Raw genomic sequence first — 13,066 nt, forward strand, 5'->3', positions numbered from 1 at the left:
GTGGAGCAGAGTCAGACTTTATTTTCTCATCCCTATCCTGTGATGAGGCCAACATGCAATTTACTCTGGTAGAGTCTGCATCCCATCCAAGGGAAAGGGTATGTAATTCTGGGAATGTCCTGCTACACAAGTATATTGTGAATTTAACCCATTTACTCAAGTATTCAATCCTCATAGCCAGTTCTGTTTAATATATCTGATTTTGAGTATTATTTTATAAACTTTAGAGTTACCTGCATTAGACTTAATTTTTGAAAACATATATATATATATATATATATATATATATATATATATATATATAGAGAGAGAGAGAGAGAGAGAGAGAGAGGAGGGAGAGAGAGGGAGAGAAAGAGAGAGAGTGTGTGTGTGTTTCAAGATAGGATTTCTCAGTTTCTTTATATAGCCTTGGCTGTCCTGGAACTCATTCTGTAGACCAGGTTGGCCTCAAACTCAGAGATCCATCACTCTGGTGGTTTGAATAGGAGTGGCCCCATAGACACACTGTTTGAATGCGTGGCCCATGGAAAGTGGCACTATTAAGAGGCATGGCCTTGTTGGAATAGGCATGGCCTTGTTGGAATAGGCATGGCCTTGTTGGAATAGGCATGGCCTTGTTGGAGGGATGTGCCACTGTGGGGGTGTGCTTTGAGATCCCGTGTATGATCAAGCCATGCTCAGTGGTCCTCACAGTTTTCTGCTGCAGCCTGCAGATCAAGATGTAGAACTCTCTGCCCTGTTCCAGCATTACGTCTGCCTATATGCTGCCATGTTTCCCACTATGACCATAAAGGACTAAACTTCTGAAATTAAGCCAGCCCCAATTATATGTTTTCCTTTATAGGAGTTGCTGGGGTCATGTTGTCTCTTCACAGCAATAGAAATTATGAGACATCCACCTTCTGCTGCCTCTTGAGTAATGTAATGAAATGCATGTACCACCACTGCCTGGCTACAGAATAAGATATAACTTGACCTCTTCCTCCAATCTTATCTGTAAATGAGTTATATTTGTATTTAGTATGACTACAAATATACAACTGTTTGTACCAATATTGTAAGTAATCTGGTGTCATTAAGAACACTTATTTATAAAGTGGCTGATCATTAATTTTTTTGGCTTAAATCACTTTTGTTTCAACAATTTATAATAAGTAATTCTCATGAGATTATAATTTTATAAACTGAGGTCATTTATCCCTGTTAAAATTTTTGAGCCATTGGCTTACGGTTAAACAGTACCCTTTTAAAAATATCACGAGATTAATAACATTCACAAATATATTCTATCTGGTGTAAGACATTTTTTGACTGAAGGGTGTTGGGCAAGCAATCTCTTGGGACTTTACCCAGCATGCATAACAGCCTTCCCATAGCTGCATCGGTGACTCCAGACCCTGCTGCTTAGTTTTCAACCTTGGTACCCTCATTTCTCCAGAAAACCTTGAGTCTTCATGTCATTAGGGCCCAGTTGCTTGCAACTAGCTGTGAGGAGTGACTGGTTACTAATGTGAGGGTTCAATGGCACCTCCACCCCTTAAAGGAATATTAACATTTAACAAGCCCAGTTATGATTGCTTTGAGTAGACACAGCAAGTTACGGAGATGGTACTTGTTCAGCTTAGAAGATATTAGGCCACATCATCTTAATAAAAGAGTCCAAATTATATATTTAAGGTAATATTATAAATTATATTATTGTGTAATACTGTCAGATCATTAGGCTTTGTATATTTCTAGGTAATAAGTTTGTTTTTTATTTAAATTGTCTTATGACACCTAACAGAAATTAGCTGACTATGATACTGGAATTATTGAGAGAGTTAGACAGGGTCCCTTTTATTCTTTCCATATATGAGCATCCCATTAGCCAGCTTTATCAGAGACACCTTTATGCCATGGGATAAACAGTAGTAGCCTCTATTGGAAACAGTCTACCTCTTAGCTGCTCCCCAGTGTACAGTGCCTTTCCTGGGATGTTCTGTGGCTCTCCTCTCCGTCACAGAATCATGGGGCCAGCTTGACTCAGGACGGGTGCAGAGCAAACCTTGAGACAAACATGCTTGGGTCTGAAGTGAGGAGGCCAAGTCCTATCTCCAGAGCCAGCTTTCCAGTGAGCTAAAACATCATTTAATAATTTAAAAAAATTATACATACCCTGAAGGGGTATGATTTTATTATTTGCTTTCTAGGTACATGTGTTTTGTTTGCTTGTGTGTCTCTGTGCCATATACATGCCTGGTGGTGTTGAAGGCCACAGAGGATGTGGGGGTCCCTGGAGCTGAAGTTACAGATGGTTATAAAGTATCGTGTGAGGGCTGGAAACTGAACCTGGGTCCTCTGCAAGAGCAGCCCGGACTTTGTTTTTCCTTAAGACTGAATCCACTGAGCTATCTACCCATAAGCAGTTTGTATGTGTATGGAGATAGGGGCGGACAACCTGAAAAACTTCGTAAGAATCGTTCCTTTTATAAAAACGTCAGGTGGGCTGGAGAGATGGCTCAGTGGTTAAGAGCACTGACTGCTCTTCCAGAGGTCCTGAGTTCAGATCCCAGCAACCACATGGTGGCTCACAACCATCTGTAATGGGATCCGATGCCCTCTTCTGGTGTGTCTGAAGACAGCTACAAGTGTAACTTATATAATAAATAAATCTTTAAAAATAAATAAATAAATAAAAACGTCAGGTTGGGTTGTAGGATGATGTAACGATTCTATGAGGCAGGGAGGTCTAGGCTCCTTTGTGGGTCAATTATATATATTTGGCTCTTTTAAGCATGTGAGTACCTGTAACCTAGCACCATTAAACAGAGAACCAGACATCTACGGCATCAAACTGTTTTTCTTTCACCTTTATTTTGTCTACATCTTTATAACCGAACATTACAAACAAACGGAAGCGTATCCAGGGTGGTAATACAGAACAAAGGCCAACCATGGGCATAGGCAAAGGAGTTCTGAGAACAGAAAGACTATCTTGTCTCAATTAGAGAAAGCAGGCTTGGAGGATAAGCAAAAAGGACCACCACACAGCTTCTCTTTCCATTCTCCTGCCCAAGAAGTGCAGGTAAGAGGCGTTCACACACAGGAAAACTGGCACATAGTCTTTGGCCACTGAGGTGAAACCCTGGCAGGGCTGCCTGCATGCCTGGAGTCTCCACAAGGGCAAAGAAAGTTTGAGGACAGGCTCTGTTGTTCCTGCCTGAATTGCAGCTCATGGTTGAGCAGCTCCAGTAGCTACCGTGTGCCCTGCACTACATCTGCACCACATGCTGGCCTTATCCATGGAGACTATATGGTCTCCCACTGTCTCCTGGAGCCCTTTGGGAAAAAGGGGAAGCATAGGATAGACTTTCATTGAGACAAGAGCAGGGAGCTGAGAGGTGGGGAGGAGGGGGTTAAAATGAGGGATTGTGGGTTGTCTCCTCTTTAATGGGACTAAACTGGAGGTGGCAGCAATGGAGAGGAGTCAACCCCAAGTGAGACAAGGAAGTGAGAACAAGGAAGTGTTGAAAGCCAGCCCAACATCCAGATAACTGAGGAAGGCAGTGAGGTATGGCGTAGGCAACTGGGTGGGTGCTAATAACAATGCCCTCCCCCAATTTACAGGGGCAGCACTGATAGTGCTGACTGGAGCAAAACTTAATTATCTGGAACCCACAAAGTGCCCACAGAAAAACCCTGAATTCTTTTAACCCTTTAGGGGCTGGCAAGAAAGAAAAGGATAGAAAACCATAAAGGCACGAGTTTGTGCACGCGCGCGCGCGCGCGCACACACACACACACACACACACACACACACACACACACACACATTTAGTGGATGGAGCAGAACCCCAACAGTCACACTTTATTTTTTTCTCTCAGCCTTTTTATACCTTCTGAGACAAAAGGTTGTTTTTTGTTTTTTTTTTAAGATTTATTTGTTTTATTTAGGAGTACACTGTAGCTGTCTTCAAACACACCAGAAGAGGGCATCAGATCTCATTACAGATGGCTGTGAGCCACCATGTGGTTACTGGGAATTGAACTCAGGGCCTCTGGAAAAGCAGCCAGTGCTCTTAACCGCTGAGCCATTTCGCCAGCCCCAAAAGGTCTTTATAAAATTACCTTACAGATAAAATGTTATGCAAAAGGGTCAGAAGGATGTCCATAGTGAATTCAAAGCAGTATTTCACTCTATAAGCTCATTATAAGTTCAAAGTAACAATTTCACATGGGCTTGCTTTATCATAGTGCACACTTATGGCTTCATCCTTGGACATGACCTAGAATAAATGTTTTTCCATGATCATTAATTTATTCCAAGCCTATTTCTCTTCATAGCGCAATTTTTGAAAGCTCGTGTATTCCTTATAACTCAGCCTTTACTTACTATTCTATGAGGACTGGTCACATTCTATTCTTCTTTTCTTTTCTTTTTTTCGGAGCTGGGAACCGAACCCAGGGCCTTGCGCCTCCTAGGCAAGCGCTCTACCACTGAGCCAAATCCCCAACCCCCACATTCTATTCTTTTTTTTTTTTCCCCCCCCCGGAGCTGGGGACCGAACCCAGGGCCTTGCGCTTCCTAGGCAAGCGCTCTACCACTGAGCTAAATCCCCAACCCCTCCCACATTCTATTCTTGATTCTAACTTTATTACATTTTTCTGGCAAAACAACTAAAACCATCTCCTTAAACTTTCTCCTTAATTTAAATCAAATCAAGAATTCTATAAATTAATACACCTAAACATAATTATTATATATTATATAATTATTATATAAAAGTTCCATCTTCATATTGTTCTGCAGAAAATTTGCCTAATAGGGTGGACTGATGTCCAGGAATCATTAGGTTATGTTGTAGTGGCAGGAAAGGCTTCTCAGCAGTGAGAAGCAATCCTGGGATGAAGTCTCTGGGGTCCTTGCCTCAGAGCACCACGCGAAATAGGCCATCTTCAGAGAATTCCTACATGGCTTCTGTCAAGGAAGAGGAGGCAGGTTCAGGAATATAAGAGTCGGGGCTGGGGATTTAGCTCAGTGGTAGAGCACTTACCTAGGAAGCGCAAGGCCCTGGGTTCGGTCCCCAGCTCCGAAAAAAAGAACCAAAAAAAAAAAAAAAAAAGGAATATAAGAGTCAAGGAAGTCCTTGTGATTGCAAATATACACTAGGGGAGCCAAGAATATTAAACACACAGAATCGTCTACATAGGGAAGATGTGCACCCCTATTTCTGTCCCAAAGGCTAGAAGCTGGCATGGTTAATAGACTAGTGACCTTTTATGCTATCTGTATGGCTGAGGCCTCACCAGATCCTCTCCCAGAAAAGTCTTGAGCATGTTTTCTCAGTTAATCAATAGAACCTATCATTATGGAAAATGTCACTTGTACTTTACACAGAGTTTCAATGTAGTCATCTCTTAAGCTTTATTATGAACATAGGATTGGGTTAATTATCATTAAGAAACTTTTTGCCAATTCGTGCTGTGCTTAAATGTGTCTGAAATAAACTATTTGATGTCAAACTCTCAGAGTTGGAACCAATACCAGTTACTAAGTGTTGGAACAAACTGCCTTTTTGTCTCTCATGGATCAAGATTTTCTGGCTGTGGTGTTTACACACACACACACACACACACACACACACACACACACATACAGAGAGAGAGAGAGAGAGAGAGAGAGAGAGAGAGAGAGAGAGAGAACAGGACAGCTCTAGTTCTAAGAAAGGAGGAGAGTAGGTCTGAGGACAAAAGACAAGACAAGGAAAACAGAGTTTACTGGAAGTCTTGATATAATCCTAGGGAAAGGATTAACACCACTAACCACTACAAAGGCACATGGGAAACAGGTCTCTCTGGGCTCTCTTGTTCTTAAGACAACAAGAGGGACGGGGTGTGATGGTTTGCATAAGCTTGGCCCAGAGAGTGGCACTATTATAAGGTATGGCCTTATTGGAGGAAGTGTGTCACTGTGGGTTGGGCTTGGAGACCCTCCTCCTAGTTCCACCTAGGATGCTGAAGCTGTTCCTGGCTTCCTGCAGGTGAAGATGTAGTACTGAGCTCTTCCTGCACCATGCCTGCCCGGATGCTGCCATGCATCTTGATGATAATGGACTGAACCTGTGGACCTATATGCCAGTCCCAATTAAATGTTGTCCTTTATAAAACTTGCATTGATCATGGTGTCTGTTCCCAGCAATAAAACACTAAGACAGAACTTAGTACCAGGGACTGGGGTACTGCTGTGATAGGCCTGGTCATGATTTTGTTTGGAATGTGGATTTTGGGACTTTGGATTTAGAAAGCTTTAAATGGGACTTAATAGACTATCTTAGTAGGAATGTGGAAGTCTTTGTTACTGAGAGTGATTTGAATTGTGCTGACCTGGTCCAAGAAGTTTCAGAGGAGAAGAACTTCGGTATGTGCTGTAAAGACTGCTTTTGTGGTATTTTGGTGAAGAATATGGCTGCTTTTTGCCCTTATCTGAAGAGTCTGCCTGAGACTAAGGTGAAAAGACTCAGATTAGTTGCATTGACAAAGGAAGTCTCAGAAACAGCCATCATAGATTTTGTTCTCTGGTTAAGTCTCATGAAGAACATTTTAATGAAAAAATGGAAGTTGAGAAAGGAAAAATACAAAATATATGGTTCGAGTATTAAAGGGGCACCTGGAAGTGAAATGGAGCTGACTCCTGTGTTCAAGAATGTTAAATTAAGGGAGTAATGACCTTGGGGCAAGATCCCACCCAGCTAAATTAGCTCCAGGCAACTTAGTACAAAGCTTTAATCCGGGGAGACAGGCACACAGCTCTCTAAATTCAAGGTCAATGTACAGAGCAAGGTCCAGGACAGCCAAGCTTAGGCAGTGAAGGAGTTAGAAAAGAGGAAGCTAGTGATAATGTAGTAGAACAAGGGGGCCATGTTCCAGCTCCTGCAAGCAGCAAAACTCAGCAGCTTCGGCCTGTGTCTCTGAGAAGGAGACTACTGGGACAATTGATGCTGGTTAGCTGGAGCAAAAGAGGAGACCAGCATCACTGAGGTGAAATCTGGGAAGTGTTTTCTGAGAGCACACAAAAGCTTTGTTCCAGAGATAGCCAAGGTTATACCTCATGTTGCAGCTGTACTTGGTAATGTGTAAGAGTCACCCAGGTGGTACTGGTTTTGAAGGCATGAAGGGGTCATGGAGAGCAGCTGACGCTGGGCACTTTGAGAGGCCCTGGAAGGCCATTAGTGAAGGTGCACCCTCAGTTGCTATTGATGGCCCAGCACTGAAGGGGTCGTGCAAAGGAGTTGAGGCTTGGCACCATGAAGAGAGCCTGTGAGAGGCTACTGGTGAAGCCTACTTATAATGGAAGACCCCAGTGTATTGGAGATGCCAGTACTGTGGAATGATCGCCAAGAACAGCTGAGGTAGTAGAGTAGATCAACCTGAGTGCTACAGAGGACAGAGCTGGAAAAGTGAAGCCAGCCCTTTAGAGGATCCAAGACATTGAAACAAGCTGTAACGTTGAAGCTGCCTTGGAGACCCAAAGATGTTAAAGATACCAGAGCCACCGGCTATCTGCTGAGGAAAGCTGCTAACAGGGAGTGAACCAGCTCAGGAGAAAGAAGCTCATTGCAGTCAACAAACATGAAAAAGGAGTTGAAGATCTGAAGACCCCTTTGGCATCAGACATGGAGATGACAGAGTTTGGAGTTTGCCCAGCTGGTTGCCTGTCTTAATTCAGGGATTACAGTTAAGTGATTGGATGGATTTCAGAAGAGACTGAACTTTGGACTTTTAACATTGTTGTTACTGCTATAGACTATGTGGATTTTGAAAGTTGAACTAAATGTACCTTTTTTATTTTACTATGTTTAGGTATGACCCCCATAGACTCATGTATTTAAACAAGCCTACGGAGGCCAGGGAGTGGAATGTGATGGTTTGCATATGCTTGGCCCAGGGAGTGGCACTATTAGAATGTGTGGCCTTGTTGGAGGAAGAGTGTCACTGTGTGGATGGGCTTGGAGACCCTCCTCCTAGCTGCCTGAGGGTACTCAGTCTGTTCCTGGCTTCCTTCGGGTGAAGACGTAGAACTCAGCTCCTCCTGCACCATCCTTGCCTGGATGCTGCCATGCTCCTGCCTTGATGATAATGGACTGAACCTCTGAACCTGTAAGCCAGCCCCAATTAAATGTTGTCCTTTATAAAACTTACACTGGTCATGGTGTCTGTTCACAGCAATAAGACCCTAACTAAGACACAGGTCTTTTCCAATTGGCGTTCCAATGTAAAGAGAAAGTACAGGGGAAGACTCCAGTAAGGAACAACCTTCCCACCCTAGTAAACACTTGACCAGCATCCTTCTCTATCCACAGCCGAATTCAGAGTCCAGACTTAACTCCCAGGAGAACCTGAAAGACTATCAGCTTCGAGTTCCTGTCCAGGAACACAATAGTCATTCTAGACCCTAACAAGAAACATGAACCCCTTGAACATCTTCAGGGGCACCTTTCTGCAGCTGCCCTATGACCCAGAGTGGGGTTGAGTTCTGTACAGAGTGTGGAATCTCACTGGGATCTCTGAATGAGATACCCCCATTAATGCCTGACATGATCTGAGACTATGAGAATGTCCCCTTGTTAGCAGACTGATGAGATATATAGCGGATCTGTCCTGCAGAGACTTCCCTAGTACAGTGCCTAATTCATTAGAGTCATTCAGTCAATATGTGCTGGGAATTGACAGAACTCATCAGTTTTTCAGATAACAATAACAGCTTTTATAAGACCATGATCAGATACCAACAGTTTCAGTAGCCATTCCACCACGTGGGTCCTACTACCATTCCAGTCACAACAATGGAGTCATGCAAGAAAAGATAGAAGATACCATAGGCCCCACCTTATCTACAGGAGATCTGACCCAAGACCTACCCGTAGTCCCATTTGGCTGCTATGGGTTTTTTGTTTTGTTTTGGTTTTGCAAGAAGTTATCAATTAGTCTATCGTTTGGTGTTTATGACCTTTGCATTGCTCCTCCTATGTTTTGGAGACATTGTTGAGGACAGAAAAAGAGCTACTTGGGCACAGGCCATGATGCTGGGATAGCTGATCTGGTGCATTCAGACAGTGGGCAGCATACCCTATGGGGATACACAGAACAATGGTACACTTTATGTCCTGGATTGGATGGGTATGGACAGTGTGAGGTTACTTATGCTACTCAACAATTTATATAGTTTAAACTTTGAGTTATTTGTGGAATTTTTAAACTTTATTTAATTTTATTTATTGATTGTAGGTTTCACATCATGCACCTCAATTCCACTCATCTCTCCATTCATTTGTATTTACTCTCAGCCCTTGCAACCTTCCCCCAAAAAGAAAAGATAGAATAAAAAATATCTAGTCCTGAAAGCTATAGTGTCACAGGGTGTCCCACAGCACACCCTTCTGTCCACGCGTCTTTACTTGCAAATGTTCATTGCAATGAGTCTTTGGTCTGTTTCAAGGCCTCTGGCTTCTGCTACCAATACTGGATTTTTTTTTTTTTCCTTTTCTTTTTTTCGGAGCTGGGGACCGAACCAAGGGCCTTGCGCTTGCTAGGCAAGCGCTCTACCACTGAGCTAAATCCCCAACCCCCAATACTGGATTTTTATGAGGACTCCTCTTGAATATCCTGTTGTTGCCCTGTGTTTGGAGATCCTGTAGTTTGGATCAACAGGACTGGCCCCTCCCTGCACTCTAGTAGTTCATACATGGTCTAGAAGTTGGGGTGGGCCAACTTAAAGCCCTCGATTTGGGCCTGGGAGATAGCTGAGTTGGTCAGCCCAACAACTCACCCTCATCTACCCCACCAGCAAGCTCTCCAGCACTGCCCTGGCTAGCACACCCAATGCCATAGCCAGCAAGGCAAAGGATCAGCTCTCCTGCTTCCATGACCTTGGAGCAGCTCTCCTATCTCTTCCTCTTCCTCACCATGGGTGAGGGTTTTCCTGCTGTGAACAGACACCATGACCAGTGCAAGTCTTATAAAGGACAACATTTAACTGGAGCTGGCTTAAGAGTTCAGAGGTTTAGTCCATTATCAAGGTGGGAGCATGGCTTAGTCCAGGCAGTCCTGGTGCAGGCACTGCTGAGAGTTCTACATCTTCATCTGAAGGCTGCTAGCAGAGTATTGGCTTACAGGCAGCTAGGAAGAGGGTCCTAAAGTCCACACCCACAGTGACACACCCACTCCAACACAGCCACACCTACTCCTACAAGGCTACACCTTCTAATTGTGCCACTTCCTGGGCTGAGCATATACAAACCCCATGGCAGACTGGGGACAAGGGGCAGGTCTCCTGTGATCATTCCCGTGGCAGGCTCACTCACTTTCTCTGCCATTAGGGTCAGTTGTCAGGTGAGGGGCAGGGACAGGGACAGTGCTCCCAACTGTGGTGGCCAGTGAGTGACAGGGTTAACTCGGCACAGTGCCTCTGCAGCAATCCAGACCAGGGACATCTATAAGACCTTTGATAGTACCATGGGCCTAGCACATCAAAACAGACCCCAGTTGTCATGGACCCAGACATGACCTCCAGTAGTAGCCTGGACCCAGATATCCTCATGGCCTCAGAGCAGTTCAGGCCATGTGGATCAGCACGCTCCACCTCAGCAGCATGATCTTCAGAAATCCATGTGATCTCCATTGCAGCCCGGACATGGACATTTGTGTGGCCTGTGGTGGTAAATCAGGCCATAGACATTGACAGAGACTTCAGATGCAGCAGGGCCATGAACCCAGACAGGGCCCTTGGCAGCAGCCCTGAGTCAGGACCTCACCATGTTCTTCACTACCAACAAATCTCCAGTTCTACCTTTCTCCACAGTACACAACCCCTCGGCTTCCCTTTCTCTTCATCTCTCCACCGTGTAGCCCATCTTGCCCATCCCCTATTATACATTTATCTCTCATAGTGGGAGCCATGGCAGGTGCTTGGATGCCTTTGTTTTGGTCATCCTAGCCAGGAACTTTCTCCTTTAAAATCATACGTCTGTTACTTCTCTATTGTCGTGAAAGAAACCCACAGTCAAGGCAACTCTTAAAAAAGAAAACATTTAATGAGGGGCTTGGCTATCATTTCAGAGGGTTAGTCTATTTGCATGGTAGCAGGCAGGCAGACAGTGCTGGAGCAGTAACTGAGAGTTTCCCATCCTGATCCATAGGGAGCAGAGAGAGAGAGACACTGGGCCTGACATGGGCTTCTGAAACCTCAAAGCCCATCTGGGCAGTGGTGGCACACAAATTTAATCTCAGCATTCAGGAGGCAGAGTATGAGGCCAGTCTGGTCTAGAGAGTGTCTAGAGAGTGAGTTCACCCACACCTTCAAATCCTTCTCAAATAGTCTACTAACTGGGGACTAAGTGATATATGAAGGTATGGGGGTCATTCTCATGCAAACCACCATATGCAGTCCAGGCTGGCCTCAAACTCTTAGTAATTTTTTTGCCTCAACCTCCTGGGTGCTGAGATTCAGGTGAGAGCCACCACACACAGATGGATTCTTTTTTTTAAAGATTTATTTATTTATTCTATAGAAGTACTCTGTAGCTGTCTTCAGACACACTAGAAGAGGGAAGCAGATCCCATTACAGATGGTTGTGAGCCACCATGTGGTTGCTGGGATTTGAACTCAGGGCCTCTGGAAGAGCAGTCAGTGCTCTTAACCGCTGAGCCATCTCTCCAGCCTGGATTCTTTTTAACTCAGTTTCACCATGTAGCAGTGACTGGTTTGGAACTCAGAGCTCTGCCTGCCTGTCCTCTTTAATGCTGAGATTAAAGGCATGCGACACTGTCTTGTTAGCGTTCCTATTACTGTGAAGAAACACCAAGACTATGGCAACTCTTATAAAAATATTTATTTAATTGAGGGTGGCTTACAGGTTCAAAAGTTCAGTCCAGGGGTTGGGGATTTAGCTCAGTGGTAGAGTGCTTACCTAGGAAGCGCAAGGCCCTGGGTTCGGTCCCCAGCTCCGAAAAAAAAAAAAAAAAGTTCAGTCCATTACCATCATGGTGGGAAGCATGGTGGCCGGCAGGCAGATATGGTGCTAAAGAAGAAGCTGAGAGTTCTACAGCTGTATCAGCAGGCGGGGGGGAGGGGGAGAGCTGGGCCTGACTTGAGCATTTGAAACCTCAAAGTCCACCCTCAATGACGTACTTCCTCCTACAAGGCCATACCTCCTAATAGTGTCAATCCTTGGTGACCAAGGATTCTACGGAGTCATTCCTATTCAAACCCGAAACCACTATGCCTGACTTGGGAGTTTTCTATTTAATATTTCAGACTTTATTGACACTAAATAACTGAAACCGTGTATAGTGTACTGGCTGGTTTTATGTGTCAAGTTGACACAAGCTGAAGTTATCACAGAGAAAGGAGCCTCAGTTGAGGAAATGCCTCAACTGAGACCCAGCTGAAAGGCATTGTCTCAACAAGTGATCAAGTGGGGAGGGCCCAGCCTCTTGTGGGTGATGCTGTCCCTGGGCTGGTAGTCTTGGTTCTATAAGAGAGCAAGCTGAGCAAGCCAGGGGAAGCAAGCCAGTAAGTACCATGTCTCCATGGCCTCTGCATCAGCTCCTGCTTCCTGACCTGTGTGATTTCCAGTCCTGACTTCCTTTGGTGATGAACAGCAATGTGAATGTATAAGCTGAATAAACCCTTTCCTCCCCAACTTGCTTCTTGGTCATGATGTTTGTGCAGGGGTAGAAACCCTGACTAAGACAAACAGTGGCAGTGTGATGAAAAACCATGTGGCTGAGTCCCTGAAGAATGAGATAGGAGAGTGATAGAAATGCAAAGAACAGAAAAAATGTCTGAACTGGAGTGGTTACAAAAGTTTTCCCAAAGCTGTAGTGCTTGAGTGTGGCTTGGTTAGGGAAGGCACCATGGCAGAAATGTTTGAGGGCCCAGGGACAGTGTGGGCAACTATGTCTACAGTGCCATTTTCTGTGCAGCACGTGGGGTTATTTTCTACCAATGCACGAAGTTCTGGCTTTTCCAGTCACGGGTAGTTTTATCTATTGCTTTGAGTTCCTGGCTGAAACATCCATGCAC

Source organism: Rattus norvegicus, chromosome 20 (genome assembly GCF_036323735.1).
Source record: "Rattus norvegicus strain BN/NHsdMcwi chromosome 20, GRCr8, whole genome shotgun sequence".
Lineage (NCBI taxonomy): Eukaryota > Metazoa > Chordata > Mammalia > Rodentia > Muridae > Rattus > Rattus norvegicus.